The sequence below is a fragment of the Pteropus vampyrus genome, unplaced genomic scaffold (genome assembly GCF_000151845.1).
Source record: "Pteropus vampyrus isolate Shadow unplaced genomic scaffold, Pvam_2.0 Scaffold19, whole genome shotgun sequence".
Lineage (NCBI taxonomy): Eukaryota > Metazoa > Chordata > Mammalia > Chiroptera > Pteropodidae > Pteropus > Pteropus vampyrus.
The window spans coordinates 441,703-454,070 of NW_011888800.1; the positions used below are offsets into that span (position 1 = coordinate 441,703).

General features: G+C 36.9%; 1 protein-coding gene and 1 pseudogene across 1 annotated transcript in view; one reads left to right on the forward strand and one right to left on the reverse strand.

Annotated features, from left to right (window-relative positions):
• Window positions 1–12,368, forward strand: part of AVEN (apoptosis and caspase activation inhibitor) — a 138,427-nt gene that overhangs the window by 62,265 nt on the left and 63,794 nt on the right. The gene's annotated exons all lie outside the window — the stretch shown is intronic.
• Window positions 9,916–10,031, reverse strand: LOC111736403 (annotated as a pseudogene).

The following is a 12,368-nucleotide window of genomic DNA, read 5'->3' on the forward strand; positions in this document are numbered from 1 at the left end:
ACTACTGAAGGTTTTAAGCAGGGGAGCGCCATGATAAGTTTTGGAATTTAGAAAGATGAATTTTGAGTGTAAATTAAGATGGGTTTGAGGCACGTGGGAGTAGAGGAAGGGAGAGCAGGTAGGAGGCTTTTGCAGTAATTCAGAAATGATGAAGGCCTAAGATGAGACACTGAGGATGGAGAAAAGCAGCTTTCTCCATAATGTCCGTTTAATCAGATTACCTTGGAGGTGAAGCTGTTTCTGTGGTAACATAACCCACCAATATACCATTATTAAGGAAAGTGAGCTTGTTCTTGTAGACTAAGTGTCTCTTGTGGTTGTACCCAGAGATGAAGTACTAGGATTTATAACAAAATTGACACTGCAGTATACAAAAAGACCTACCGGAAAGTAACATGGATGATTACTATTCAGGGGATAGCTCCGTGTGCTGTCATTACGAGACATTGCCCAGAACCAAATTGAATTGATCTGATAGATAAAATGTTGGAATTTGTACCAATACATTTCTTTATAGTTATCTCAGCCATGAATTTTCTGTTATATTGGGTTGCACTTTTCTATTTCATTGGACAGCTTTTGCTCTTGTTGCTATGGAGAATCTGTCCCTGCTATGCTAGGCTAATAAGTACCTTACAGGTTCTCTGTATATCTGCCTTAATGGAAGGGCCTTTGTCAGTTTTACTTCAAGTGTTTCTCTTTTAACAAAGAACTTTTGGTTACTTGAATGTTTTAAAATTTATTTTGACTTCCATTCCACATGTGGATATACTGTTCTTTGTGCTTACTGTTATGGGAACTTTGTCTAGAGAAAACTACAGTCCAGAGAAATCCCACTTTTTCTCCTACAGTGTAGCAATTAATTGAGGAGAACTGCAGATCTGGTCAATTTATTGCACAGATAATAGGTTCTCAGCACTGAGCTAGGTACAGTGGGTTCCTCTGACCTGCTCATGGCCAGCGGTCATGGCCTTATTAGTGTTAATAGTCTCTTGCGGTTCCCACAGTGCAGTGACTTAATAACTGCTGAATTGAGCAGAGGATGTGAGAGAAGCAGGAGGTTTTGTCCTGTGAGCCACCTTCAGGGCTGCATGGGGCTTTAGGCAACTTCATTCAATAGGTGTCTGTGTGTGCTCAGGAAACATCACATCAGTTTTACCTGAAGATTTGGTATAAATGAAGAGATTAAAAACATTTTTTGAAATTGTGTTAAAACCTCCCACATAACATGAAATTTACCATCTTAATCATTTTTAAGTGTATAGTTCAGTAGCGTTAAGTATATTCACATTGTTGGGAAACAGATCTCTAGAAGTTTTTCATTTTACAAATCTGAAACTTTATACTCATTAAACTACAACCCTCCTAGTCCCCCTTCCTCCAGCCCCTGATAACCACCATTCTACCTTTTGTTTCTTTGAATTTGACTGCTTTAGATACCTCGTATAATTGGAATCGTGCATTGTGTCTTTTTACAACTGTCTTATTTTACTTAGCGTAACATCCTTATCATTCATCTGCGTTGCAGCATATGACAGGATTTTCTTCCTTCTTAAGGCCGAATATATTCCATTGTATGTATATATTACATTTTATTTATCCATTCATTTGTCAATAGACATTTGGGTTACTTCTGCCTCTTGGCTTTAGTGAATAGTGTTGCTATGAACATGGGTGCGCAAATATTTCTTTGAGACTCTGCTTGCAATTATTTTAGATATATACCCAGAATAAGGTTGCTGGATCATGTGGTAATTCTATTTTCAATTTTTTTGAGGGATTTCTGTACTGTTTTCCATTGTGGTCACAACATTTTACAATCCCACCAACAGTGCACAAGGGCTCAAGTTTCTCCACATCCTCACCAACACTAAAACATCTCTTTTTATTTAAAACAAATGTATACTATGGTGTTGGATCTTACATTTCAAATGAATTTTAAAGGCTAAATAAAGACTTCAAATAAATTTTCATTTTGTGATAGATCCTTTAACAAAAGGAGTACTTTGGCGGAAACATAAGAGAAGCCGTGAATTATAAAAGAAATCCTCAGGATAATCTGGTTGAGGAGAATTCATGCACATACAGGAAGAAAACAAACATCTTCCCAAAGCAGTGTGTTACAAAGTACAGCTTCATCTTTAAACACTTAGTACCATAGACATGTAGTATCAGAGTGAAAACTTCCTGGAAGTGATACTTCAATGGGAGCTTGAAGGAGGATGATAAAGTCAATTGACAGCAAGAACAGTATGCATTAATGTAAAAAATGTGATTTCATAATTATACAATCATAGAATCTGACATTGTGAGCTAATATTCAGTGCTTTTTTTCTTTGTATTTATTAATAGCTGTAATTGGATGTAGTAACTAAGTTTATTAACTAAATACAGGTTTAAAATTTTTATTGTGATTTTCATCAAGATCTGACAGTGAGTCTTAAAATGCTATAATGATTTGTGTTACAAAATTCCTAGAGTGGATTTAAAAGACTACTTGATAAACACTATTTTGTTAGCTAATCTACCAGGACCAAATGTTTTTGATGATGGTGATATATAGGGTAGGCTGTTCCCTTATTTTCTTTTTCTTTGACGTGGCTAGAAGGAAGAAAGAACACTTACTGTCAAGCGAGCAAATGCTGAAAAACTAGTGTACAGATAGCTAGCAAAATGTTCTACTTTTTGCAAGTATCACCTCATCTTGTGTGAATCTAAGTCAATCTTAATATAGGTGATTTGTATTTTCAATATGAATGCTGAGTCTAAGCCTGTTTTCTCACAAATGTCTGTCTTTTTAAAATAGGTTTTCTCCTTTTACAGGGTATGTCTTAAGACGTCATTTTTTTGTTTTTAGATCTTCTTTCCTCTGCTGGTCGTTTAAATTGTTCTCATTTTGGCTGTATTTACTTGTTTGAAAGTTCTGTTTTGTTTTATAATGTAAACTATATATAGTTACCAAAATTAAAACAACCAGGCAAGAACAGATATCAGTTACACTCTGACAGGGTAATAGTGACATATACTTCAACCAGAGAACTGGTGATGGTTTCTGTCACAATTGACCATATTCATTGGTTGGTAGGTTTCAGGTGCCTGTGTCGGAGGAAAGCCTTACTGTTTGTTTAACTTTGAACTATTGGATGTTGGAAAATTCATTTAATATTTAGAAATTAGGAAATGATTTTTGAGTAATACAGGATGTCAGAAGCAAAGAAACCGCAAAACAACAGAAAGATCAGTTTCAGCAATGTGTGAATTAAATATTGTCACATTTTGAACACATTATGTTTAAGTGAGGGCCTTTCAAAGTGGCTTCCTAGAGCACTAATTTTACAGGGTGTTAATAGGTATTCAGTGAAGAAAGGGTTTTTGTAGTTATGTGGATCGAGAAATCCTAGATTAAACAATATAAATCTGATTTTATGCTAGGGTTTCTCAGAGCCTTTAATATTTACGTGTTCATTATGTATTGATCAAGAATGAGGTATAGCATTTCTGAAACATTTGTGGCATTCTTGTAGGGCTAATATTCTGTAGAACAAATTGTGGAAAGATGGATTAGAAATTACTAGAGCTAGTTTTGTTGTAGGTCACAGGATGTATGGTCCAAATGAGGCTAGATCCGTATGGTCAGCTAGAGAGATAGGAATCCCATAGTTGGCATACACATTTTAATTAGATGTTATGTGAGAGACTGAGTTGGGTAAGTATTTTTTTTGGATAAGACTCAAAATGAACAAATTATAAAAGAAAAAATTAATAAATTTGTCTTCATCTAGTTAAGCAACAACAAAAACGTTAACTTTCATGCTAAAAGTCTTTTTTTTTAAAAAAATAGGCTTTATTAGGCCATTGCTAGCAAAAAAGACCAGTCTTGGGGCATGGAGTCTAAACCACCAGCAGCGTGGCTAGGTAGAAAAGACAACATGTCCATCGTCCTGGAGTTTTGTTAGCATATTTTATACATCAGGTAGTGGGGAGAAAGATGTAAGTCATTCTAAAAGAATCTACATTAGCTATAGACAAAGGGGATGGGAGAAGGTGAAATGGGACTAGGTCTGGGATCAATGCAGCAGAGTCCACAAGGAAGAAGTGTCCGCTCCTGTGGATTAGCTATGGGCAGCAGATTGGAAAGTTCCTGTGTAAGTAAGAAGTGGAGACTGTATTTCTGTTCCGGGGTTCAATGGCGCCTGGCTTCTCTCTTTTTGGATAATCATGGAAATAGCCACCTGGAAGTTAATCCTAAATTCCTACAGATACACAGGAATGAGAGCAGCCTTTTGTCAGAGCTGGTCCACTGCTCTTAACAGGGTAACTGTTCTGTCTCTTTTTCCGACTCTCCAGCCGCTGTAATTTTAATTTAGAACATCTCAGAATATTTTTCTTGTCAATCTGTTTTAATTTGGTTGGGCTGCTATAACAAAGTACCATAAATTGGGTGGCTTATAACAACAGAAATTTATTTCCCATAGTTCTGGAGGCTGGAAGTCTGAGATAAAGATGCTTACACAGTTGGTTCTGGTGGGAGCCCTCTTCCAGGTTGCAGACCGCTAATGTTAAACAAAAGGCCTTTGAGGCTAACACTTATCCTAAAAGAAAGGGTTTATTGTGACATGTGCTAGCCAAGAAAAGGACCAGGTCCTGGGACATATAGTCTAAACCACCAGCAGCAGGGCTAGATGGAGATGACAAACATGTCTGTTGTCCTGGAGCTGACAGAGCTCTTTTATACAATGAATGTGGGGAAGATGTAAGCTGTTTTGAAAGAATTTACATAGGCTCTAGATAAGAGGAGCTGGAAAAGATGAAGCAGGGATAGTTATAGGATAGGTGCATAGTATCCTTTTTGACTGGTCGTTGGCAGCAGTCCAGAAAGTTCATCATAAGCAGGATGCTGTCACATCTGGTGGGTGGCCATTTTATTTTAGACAGCCACCTGGAAGTCGATGCAAAGTTTCAATGTACATTCAAGAATGTGAGTACTATTTCCTTAGGCCCACAGCTATTAGATGGTTAACTTCGGTGTTTCTCCCTCTCTCTGGCAGCCGTAAGTTAATTTATGACACTTCAGAGTTTTTCTTTTGTAAATAAATATAGCATATACAGATTGCTTCTGTAGCATATTGATTTCACAATGCAAAGAGTTAAGTATCTCCATTTACCAGGTAGACATCCTCTTTAATATGGACATTAGTATGCTGCTGAGAGTTGACTTAACAAAGAGGTTTCAATGAAGGGAGCTAGTTGCTCCCAATGGCTGTGAAAGGTTATTTTGAGATAGATAAATATAAAAAAAACAAAACAAAACCAACCTGGGGATAGATAACACATTGTGTGATTCTTCCACACCCTCACTTCAAATTATTTCCTATTTTTGGGGGTTCCTAAAAGAATTGCTTGAAATCTAGCTCATGAAGATCTAGATCATTAGGTAGTTTTGCTAAACAAAAGATTGAACCACTGCATTGAGAAAAGAGGAATTTTATTTTTTTAGCAATGCAAGTTCCTTTTCTCAAATCAATCTTTTACAATTAAAGGTTTGTTCCTCCTTTTTGCTGATGCTGATTTTTAAATTTTAAATATGTTTGATAAGTGCAATCTAAGCTGGTTTATCTGTCTTAATAATTTGTGCTCCAAATCTTCAGTGCAGTTGGAAATGACTTATTAATTGACTTGGTGATTTTTTTTTTTTTAATTTAAGTAACATTTTGAATGAGGCTTCACTTTCTCTTTCAAATATTTTTAGAACCTTTTCTGACATTGCGAGGGAGTTTAAAGTTAAAAGTTATGTTTAAAGTTATGCGTAGTCATAAAAAGTATGTTGGCCATACACATTTAACAGAATTGCATATATATTATTGTATTAGGTCTGTTTTATGATTAATTTTCTTTAGAAAAGAGAAATCATCTCTCATAAGTATCTTAGCAAGTTTGGATCTTTGAAGTTATTTTGGAGGCAGAGCCATTCTATTCTTCTAGAATAAAGATTTTCTTTTGGATGCCTTAACCCTAAAAGTAGTGTTTTGACTCTACATATTTTGTTGTAGTGAACTTCTTTTTGATTCCTTACTTTGAGCTTTTAAAGTAGTTTCTCACCGAGACCTCCATCTCAGCCAGTGTTAATGTGTGATGTAGTCATGCTAGAAAGTGACTGCATCATAGGCAACATCTCATCAGTATAACTGTGGAATGGGATGCATCTGTGGGGAAAAGTATTTATTTTAACAGACTGAATCTTACAGTTGAAAAAAAATTTCACTTTTCATTCTATATTTTGGACTTGCCAGATTTATAGCCATCTGATAAAGATATGGACAGAACATTCTTTTGTATCATAGTGAAGACCGGCTTCTTCTGTCATAGCTCTCCATCTTGTAATGATTATTGAAATATTGAAGCTTTTGTTGTTAGCCACTATATAGTTGTCATATGCCCTGGTCTGGGGCTGATATGGGAGATGTAAAGAAATCTAAGATGACTAACCTGTCCTGGAGGAACTTTCCCAAACTCTCCTCCTTAGAACCCTACCTTTCCCGCACACATGGGCGAAACAAAACGCCAAGTATGCGGAAGTAATCAACGTATAAATCTACTTGCCTGCCTTTGTTTGGAGCTCAGATTCTGGAGAGTGACTCCTTTGAACCCGCCGGTGTAAGTAAACCTCCTCTGATTCTTAGTTCGCTCAGTGCCGGTTGGTTCTTCTATCAAACACCGGCCAAAATCTGCAACAGGGTTTCTCTGCATCTGCACGTGAAGCTGGACAGATCACGCTGGTCTAACCATACTCCCTCAGAGCTTCACAACCTTGTTCCTGTTTCCAAAAGACCATTAAGCTCCATCAGTGTGTAGAACCGAGAGAAATAAGGGCTCTCTTTAGAATATGCTCCATTCCTCTCCAAAGAGCCAAAGAGACAGAGTGGTTGTGATATTATTGTGATTTATGATAAGAAATATATATATATATATTTGTCTCCAAATATATATATATTTGGAGACAAATCTCTGGCTCTCTTTTCTGTTAGGGGGATTGTATATATATGTGTGTGTATATATATATGTGTGTGTATATATATGTATATATGTGTGTGTGTGTGTGTGTGTGTGTGTGTGTGTGTGTGTGTGTGTGTGTGTGTATATATATATATATATATATTTGGTCTTTGTCTCCATTTCTGGCACAGCTGCTAAAACCCTTGGAATTTCCTAAGTGATGAGAGCCATAAAAGTGTCTTTTGTTATATTAATGAGGTGACTTCCTAAGGATGGGGGCTGGTGCTGGAAGAACCAACTTTGTGATTAGAAGGCTAGAGCTTTCAGTCCCAGTCCCCTGACCTTTGGCTGGAGGTTGAATCAATTGCCAATGGCCAATGATTTAATGAATCATGCTTATATAATGAAGCCACAATAAAAATCCAGAAGGACACAGAGTTCAGAGAGCTTCTTGGTTGGTGAACATGTGAAGATTCAGAGAGGGAGGCATGCTCAGAGAACATGAAAGCTTCGTGCCCTTTCCCTGTACCTTGTTCTATACATCTCTTTTATCTGACTGTTCCCGAGTTACATCCATCCTTTGTAACAAACCGATAATCCAATGAGTAAACTGGTTTCCTGAGTTCTGTGAGCTACTCTAGCAAATTAATCGAACCCAAGGAAGGGGGTTATGGAAATCTGATTTATAGTTAGTCGGCCAGAAGCACAGGTAACAACCTGGATTTGTGATTGGCATCTGAAGCGGAGGACAGTCTTGTGGGACTGAGCCCTGTACCTCTGGAACCTGATGCTATCTCTGGGTAGATAGTGTCAGAGGTGAGTTGAATGAATTGTAGGACACCAGCTGGTTTCCGACAATTGCTAGATGTGTGGAAGAAACCCCACATGTTGGAATTGGGTGTCAGAATAGGTGACCTTTGTGATTCTGGAGCTGCCAGGCTATGAGAAGGAACATGATTCTTCCAGGTTTCCCTTCATCGCAAGCACTGATTAATCATGTTCTGTCTCGTAATAGCAATGTGTGAGGCAGTGGTTTTCAAACTATTTTGAACAGGAGTCAAGTAAGAAATACACTCAATATTACTATCACTTCCCCACACATACCAGACATAAAAGATTCATGAAATAAATCTTATATTTACTATAAGCAGTGTCTTCGATATATTCTGTTTATTTCATTTTTAAAATGCTGATACCCATTAAATTGATTTTACAAACCACTAATGTGTCAAGACACAATTGAAAAATAATTCTGGCTTAAGGAGACCTTCATTATTTTCCTTCATAATTGCATATTATTCCTGTTACAGTTTAACTTCTTCATAGGCATAATGTTCCAAAAATGTGTTCATTGTAATGTTAGTAATACATACAGTTGTCCTGGGAACTGTGTCTTTTGTGTGCACACATGTAACTGACAAGATTAGTGTATGACTTTTCGACATGTGGGTATCCACTGGTGGAATCGGAGACTCCAAACTATTTTATTGATTTGGAAATAGTAGTTACAAACTTGCTGAACTGGGTAGATGTTTTTAAATAGCATATATCACAAAAGGGACTAAAGGTTCTCAGAACTTGTTTTTATTCATATTTCTGCTCATTTGCATCAGTAGATGTAGCTTGTTTGTAATATCTGGATGCTACTGTTAGTGATCTGCATCTTGACCTGGTAAGATGTACTTATTAACCAACTTGGTGATTTTCTAATTTTTACATGTTGTGAATCTGTTTGTAAGATGCTGAATAATACCTCTCGTTGTGATTTATTTCCCTGGAGATCAATGCCACCTCAGAATCCATCCTATCTAAGTGAGTGTGAAGACTCTGGATGTTTTATTCTTTCTCATCTCTGGCTCTCTTTTCTGTTAGGGGGATTATTTTTACTATGATGAGTTATTTTTTTCTCTTCAAATTAGCTGTACTTCTAGATGTGAGAAAAATCTTTCTAACCAATCAGCACTTGTATTCTTGCCTACTACATGAATTCTAATGACTAAGCTCTTTGTTAAGAAAAAAAGATGGAATAAAATATTTAAAATCAAATACTTGGTTTTGCTGTAATACTATTTGAATGAATTTAGTGGAAATATTCAGCATAGTTTCTTTTTTGCAAATATGTTTTTTAAAAGTTTTAAAAGGTCCCTTAATCTGATGGTTATGTGCTGACTGAAAAACTGAAAAATAAACCCATACAAATGATTCTATAAATGGAATTAAATATTTAAATTTCAGTCTTTGAAAGCTGCTTTTTGTTAAATAGAGAATAGTTTATGATTCAGACTATAAATGATATACTCATTGTTTATATTACTGCAGCTGTTATTGTTAGGCATTCTGAAAGAAAAGCACCTACAGCAAGTTGTATTTTTTTCTAAGGAGTAAGTGGTATAATGCAAGTAAAATACAGTATCCGCCTAGAGAAGAAAAGAGTATGTTTAAAATCATGAAAGCACAACTATCATGGTTATATCATGATTATCATGAAATCAGCCTTCAGTGTTTCTCAAATTATAACATTACTTTTTATTCAGAATTTCATATTTAATATGATAATCTGAATTTTAGGTTCCCAGTGACTATTTTGATAGCATTTTACATTTAGCAAGAAAATATTTATAGGCTGTTTCATGTGAAAGAGGGAATATTTTAAAGTCTTTGAGAAAAGTTATGGATTATAATTTATGCATATTTTATTCATGCTAACTTTTTTTGTAGAAAGTCTGTGTCTAGAACCTTTTACTTTGCTTCAACTGGACTTGAAATTAATATTTAGTTAATAAACTGTCTTTAAGGATTATTAAAGTGGTTCTTGGTTGCAGATGGACCCAAAATAGTACTAGATCATGTTTTACTTTCTTGTCTCAAGTGGCTAGGTGTTAAGATGCTATCCTGAATCAGATTTTTTTTTTTTTTTTTTAATGTCTACAACACCTGGTCTCCCTAGGTGGTGTCCCATTCAAGTACTAACCAGACCCGACCCTGCTTAGCTTCTGAGATCAGACATCAGGCTTGTTCAGGGTGGCATGGCTATAGACCATGGACCGTGGCTCCACTGGGGAACGAACCCAGGACCTTCTGCGTGTAAAGCAGATGCGCTAACCGCTACACTATGGAACCATGTCCAGATCTTTATTCCCCTAATAAAAATCTTCTCAACTTTGGGACATAGCTCTGTTCACTCCTAAAACATTAGGAAACCACAGATAAGGACAGAAAGGTAGCAGAAGACTATTTATAAAATGATGGAAGGTATTTGTTAATTTTTTTCTATTGTCTCAGGGATTTATTGTGTCATGTTAGAACAATTTGCTAATCTGTTCCTCAAGATGTTGGTGCATTTTTAGACTCTTTTGGTAGGTCTCAAACAGACAATAGGTTTGTAGCACGTAGGAAGAAAGGACTGGATTTTTTTTTTTTAGCAGCTATTATGCCAATTATAACTGAGCATACTTGTTTTCATCAGCCTGTAATCACATACTTTTAATTCATTTCCCTAGTAGTTTAATGCCTTCTGTTCCTATTTGTTCTGAACAAATTTTCCTTTTTAAGATATGTAAAGATTAAACAGGTCTGCTTCACTGTGTATTTAGGGACACTGTGTTTCCCATTTATCACCTGCTGCTAATCTTTAGCAGTAAGATTAAATTGACATTTGTTAGCGGGTGCTTCGATCTATCTTTGAAAAGGGTAGTAAAGAGTAATTTGTCACAGTAATGCCTTTTAAAAAAATTTTGTGTGCAGATTTAGATTGCTTGCTGAAAAAAAAAATTTGTAATAGTGGCAGAGAATTCTTGCTTTCGTTTCATGGTTTGTTTAAACAATTAAAAATCCAAAGAGTTCTTGAAGCATTTGTAAAATTAGCAGCCTTGAAAACTAGCCTCCTTTCCTTTGGTAGCTCACAAGGCTGGTACCAGTACCAGTCCTACGCAGTGTTTTTTGTCTTTGGCCCGGGGGTTGGCCCCAGTCTTGTTGGCTGAACGACAGTCTCCAGCTGTGAGGTGTGGGCAATTTGTTTGAAGTCATCACTCAAAATAAGAAGTCAGGACATTGCCAGTATGACTTTAGACCTTCTGGGTGACCAGGGTTAACATTACTGTGCCTCAGTGACTAACAGTCCACATAAAGACCTGGGAGGAAATAAAATGTGTGTGGGCAGCACAATGTGTCAAAGAACAACTAAGACTCAGGTGCTAAAGTGGTAAAACACGCACACTTTATATGCTGAACATAACTGATTATTCTGGGTCAGGTGTCCGGTTCTCCACCTCCTTGGTTCTACAGCCCCACCAAGAGCCCGTTTTCTCTCTCCCCAATCAGTTGCTTCTTGGTGAGCACTCTGCCTGTTTTACTGTTCTCCATCATTTCAGCTTCAGACTTATGTACTGTTTATTAGTCCTCAAACTGCATTCTTCAGCCTTGATTTGCTGGCTGCAGTACTCCCTACTTCGGATTCTTTCGAGGCCACCTTCCCTGCCAACTCAACAGCCCTGTCTGCTTCAGGTTGATCCCCCACTTTCACCTTGCTGGCCTCCTTTCTGTTGTCCAATTTAGGAACATCTCTCTTAAATTTCCTTCACGATATGAGCTGTAAAATGTCAGAGCTTTCAAGCTGGCTTGTGTAGAGACTAATCTTTGAATTGACAACACTCAGTAACCAGTTTGTTCTTGTCTTTGTTGTTGTGGCTTATTGTGAGGCTTGCAGAACATTCTTTAATAGTAGTACCACTGCTTAACTGAACAGAGAGAACTTCCATTCTGACTAAATGTTGAAGAGAACTGAATCTGCCGACTAGATCCTGGGCAGTGCAGATACAGAAGACTGAGATCACCGCATAAAGTTCTACTGGACAACACTACTCTTGAGAGTTGTGTTAGATCTAATAGCCTCTGACCTTGGCTGGCCATCTAACCTGAACTCTCACACCTGTCCTGAATTTCTCTTAAAATTTGTGGCATACTTTTATGATCACTTTAAAATTTTTCTGCATTTTCACTTGGCCTCTTTCCCTACCTGGCACTACCCCTACTTCATCCCTCTTTGTACTCATCTAAATCCAACCATATTTCATCTTATTTGTGCTCAGTATGTGCTGCTTTACTTACTGAGCAGCTTTTTGTTACTTTTTGGAGGACAGGCCAGACCATACCCCTGGTCCTCTGTGTGTTCTGTATGCTTTGGGCATTCAGTGAATGGTTAGTGGAGAAGGAGATATTCTATATTACAGATCAACAAATTACCACCCGAGGACCAAATCTGGCCACTTGCCTACTTTTATAAATATTTATTGAAACACAACCACACCCATTTATTTACTTATTGCCTATGAGTGCTCTTGTATTATAACAGTGAGTTGCTTAGTTATAGGAGACAC